This window comes from Raphanus sativus, unplaced genomic scaffold (assembly GCF_000801105.2).
Source record: "Raphanus sativus cultivar WK10039 unplaced genomic scaffold, ASM80110v3 Scaffold1246, whole genome shotgun sequence".
Classification (NCBI taxonomy): domain Eukaryota; kingdom Viridiplantae; phylum Streptophyta; class Magnoliopsida; order Brassicales; family Brassicaceae; genus Raphanus; species Raphanus sativus.
In genome coordinates this window covers 1605-5712 of record NW_026616559.1, presented here as the reverse complement: position 1 = coordinate 5712, position 4108 = coordinate 1605, and the positions used below count along the sequence as shown (strand labels likewise).

At 49.1% G+C, this 4108-nt stretch overlaps 1 non-coding gene across 1 annotated transcript; it reads left to right on the top strand.

The window, feature by feature from the left end:
* The first annotated feature begins 3187 nt into the window (after nucleotides 1-3187).
* On the top strand, nucleotides 3188-3294 carry LOC130503937 (small nucleolar RNA R71). Its single transcript, XR_008941076.1, has one exon. It is a non-coding gene; the product is annotated as a small nucleolar RNA R71 (small nucleolar RNA).
* The last annotated feature ends 814 nt before the right edge of the window (nucleotides 3295-4108 follow it).

Sequence of the window (4108 nt, the reverse complement as noted above, 5' to 3'; positions counted from 1 at the left end):
AACATATCGTCGATATACACCTCCATGGTTTTTCCGAGTTGCTCGGCAAACATCCGATTGACGAGTCGCTGATACGTGGCGCCGGCGTTCTTAAGACCGAAAGGCATTACTTTGTAGCAATAGGTTCCTCGGTCGGTAATGAATGCTGTTTTCTCGCGGCCTTCGGGATTCATCATGATTTAATTGTAACCGGAGAACGCGTCCATGAATGATAGGAGTTTGTTTCCTGCGGTTGCCTCGACCAGACGGTCGATGTGCGGAAGCGGAAAACAATCCTTCGGGTACGCTTTGTTGAGATCGGTAAAGTCGATGCACACTCGCCATTTCCCGTTCTTCTTCTTGACGACGACGGGATTGGCGAGCCAGTCGGGATATCTTACTTCTGTTATTGACCCAACTTTGAGGAGTCTTTCGACTTCCTCATTAACCGCAGTCGCCCGTTCGGGGCCTAGCTTTCGCCTCTTTTGTTTTACGGGTTTATGAGTTGGATCGATGTTGAGTTCGTGACATGTTATGTTAATGTCGATTCCCGGCATATCTTCCGCGGCCCAAGCGAACGTGTTAAGGTTCTTCTTGAGACACGCGATGAGTTCTGCTTTCAACGGATCGCGGAGATTGGCTCCAATCTCCACGCACCGCTCTGGGTTAGTCTCGTCGAGGCAGACCAAAATTACCGGTTCGCAAGTGGGCTCACGTTTCCCTTCTAGGACCTCAGCTCTTTGCGATTGCCAGAAGATTTCTGGAGGGTCCTGCGATGCTGGTTCGTGGGTTGCTTGCTTTTTTGGTTTAATTTCGGGCTCGGAGTTTTTCTGTTTTAACCCAGTGGCCAAGCAGACTTGCGGCGCTTTACGATCTCCTTGTATTGTTTCCACTCCAGAGAGGGTTGGAAATTTGAGGCACAGATGGAAAGTCGAGGAGATCGCTCGCATGGAATTTAACCACGGAGTCCCGACGATCGCGTTATATGCTGCTGGACCGTCGACTACCAAAAATTCCACCGTCTTCGTGACGCTCCCGGCTCTGACCGAGAGATCGACCGAGCTGAGGGTCATCGTGATGTTTCCTGAGAGTCCGATTATCGGATTGGGATCGTCCGTGATAGCGTTTAGGTCGCTTCCCATCCTCTCGAGGGTGTTTTTATATATAATATTTGTCGAGCATCCGGTGTTTACCAATATTCTCGCTACGTCGATGTCCTGGATCGTTAGTCTGATAACGAGGAGTTCGTCGTGAGGTTTGGCTTGACCAGCCGTTGCTCTATCCCCGAATGACACGATGTTGCGGACAGGTGATGTGGCCATGCTGTTGTTATCAATCGTAGGTTTTTGAGTAAGAGAATCCGACCCCCTCCTTCTAGCGCCAAACTGTGGGAACCGAAATTCGCACTGTCGATTTTAGTTAAGTTAATCGAAGGAAAACTAAGTAAACCTAGTTTTCCCTGAAGGCTCGGATTCTCTGCGATAACCAAACGAAATTGATAGAATAAAGCAACGTAGCGGAAAAATTGCACTAAGGCGTTTTATTGAATAGATGGTACAATATTCTTCCGAAAAAGGGAAGTAGAGAAACGCTGAAGCAAAAAACGACGGAAATAAAGGAGACAAAACGTTCTAAGCTTTGCTCCGCTAGTCTAACTCCTAAGTCTTAAGCTAGCAGGAATTCTCTAAGTCCCTAAGTTTCAGATTTGCTCTCTCTCTGAGATTTTTTGCTCTGCCTTTCTTCCTCTCCCAAAGCTCCTTTATATACTCCTTCTTATGACGGTCTATTCTCCTTCTGGGCCGCAAGGCGGGCTTCTTTCCATTTTCGTCGGCTTTCATCGGGAAACTTGACATTTATCTTCGGGAAACTTGACATTTATCCTTCCGGAAATTTAGCATTTATCTTGCTATGCAAAGATAAATGTAAATCGTCGTATCTATCTCAGATAATCGTAAACGGACTGTCCTATCGTGTTTGGTCCCTTTCGGGCCGTTTCCAGGACTTCCGTGGTTTTCTACGATTTCTTCGGAAGTTCTTCATTCGTTCGTAGAGTTGAGACGAGTGGTGTCTTAAGATAACCATCGCTGTTTCGTACGAAGAAGAATTTAAGATCTTCCTTCCTGTCGATATCTTACGAGTTTCCGAAGTTTTTCCGACGGTCCTAGATTGGAGTAAGAACCGGAGTTTCGTACGCGGATCTCAATGATTCGTCCTGCGAGGACTTGGGAAAGACTCGAAATACAGACTTCTGATGGCGGGGACTGTGATTCGTGTACGAAAGATTATTATCCGAAGACCCGAGCCAGCACGGGGCTAGCCGCCCGGCGACCACGGCCAGCACGGGCGCTAGCTGCCGGCGGCCACGGCCAGCACGGGCGCTAGCCGCCGGCGGCCACGGCCAGCTAGGGGCTAGCCGCCCGGCGGCGACGGCCAGCACGGGCGCTAGCCGCCGGCGGCCATGGCCAGCAGGGGCTAGCCGCCTGGCGGCCACGGCCAGCACGGGCGCTAGCCGCCGGCGGCCACGGCCAGCACGGGGCTAGCCGCCGGCGGCCACGCCCAGCACGGGCGCTAGCCGCCGCCGGCCACGGCCAGCACGGGGGCTAGCCGCCCGGCGGCTACGGACCAGCACGTGCGTCTTGACGAGGGCTTCGATTTGATATGTTGATCGTTTTCTGGGTCTCACGGTTTGGGAGAACGGGCTCTTTGAAGTTTCAAGGCGGATTCCTTGTCGTCCGGCCTATCCAAACTTAGATCGCTTCCCGTTTCTTCCTTATACTTTCGTATGACAAATAGACTTAGCCGTTGATTTCGAGATAACCGTTTTTGACCCAACAGTAGTTCCACCATTGCTGTTGATGAAGCACAACTCCTCTTGCCTTTCCAAACCATCTACTTCATTCACCTTAGGAGGTGCTTTTTGACTGGCCACCCACAAAGTTCATTTGCTCTTGCATAGCTTGGGTGGAAGAGATCAAGTCCAACTTGTTCTTGCAAAGACTTGAGCTCTCTCTTAGTCTGCTGATCATCACCTCTGTTGGCTCTATCATGCTCCTCACTATAAACTGAGTCACTCTTAGCCATGTTCTCCACCAGCTCTTCTTCTTCCTCCTCAGTCCTGCCAAGAAGAAACCATTGCTAGCAGTATCAAGCTGTTTCTGCACTGTGGTATAGTCCCCTGTAGAAGGTACTCAACAAGCTCTCTTTGGAGAAGCCATGGTGTGGGCAATGAGCTTGGTAGCCTTTGAACCTCTCCCATGCTTCACTGAAACTTTCTAAGTTCCTCTGCTGAAACCCAGAGATCTCATTCCTGATCTTAGCTGTCCTGGAGATGGAGAAGAACTTGTCTAGAAAGGCTTCCTTGCACTCATCCCAAGTAGTGATAGAGTCGCTTGGGATAGACTTCTCTCACTGTCTTGCCTTGTCTCCCAGAGAGAAAGGGAAGAGCCTGAGCTTCAAAGCATCTTCTGACACTCCATTGGTCTTGGACAAACCACAGTAGCTATCAAACTTGTCCAAGTGGTCAAAAGGATCTTCAGTAGCAAGACCATGATACTTGTTGTTCTCAATGGTGTTGAGCAGTCCTGACTTGATCTCAAAGTTGTTGTTCTCTCACAGCAGGTGCTCTGATTCCCAACCTATGACCATTGATGTGAGGTTGATCATAGGCCCCGATGGCTCTAGCTTGGAGTGGAGGGTGTTGTGGCTGGCGCTGAGGTCTAAGGTTGGCAGCTCCTTGACCCATACCAGCTTGAGCAGCTTCTTGTTGAGGTAGGTTCTCCATATCAAACCCCAATCTCTGCAAGTGAACCTGTTGCTCTTCTTCTCTTCTCTTTCTTACTAACTCTCTCTCAAGTGCAGCTATGTCTTCAACTCTTGGAACAAGGTTTCATGAACCTCTGCTCCTCAAGTTCATACACCTGAAATGCACCAAGCTTTGGAGGGAGAGAATCAATATCACAACAAACAATAATAAAATGACTTAGTCTCAAGCAAGTGACCAAATTCAATGTCAAAATCAAACTAGGATTGGCAACGGCGCCAATTTGATAAGAGGACTTTTCAAGGGTTCAATTATGCAAATCAAAGTAGTACTTCAGATGTCAATCCATTCCTAGTTCACTTTAAAGCA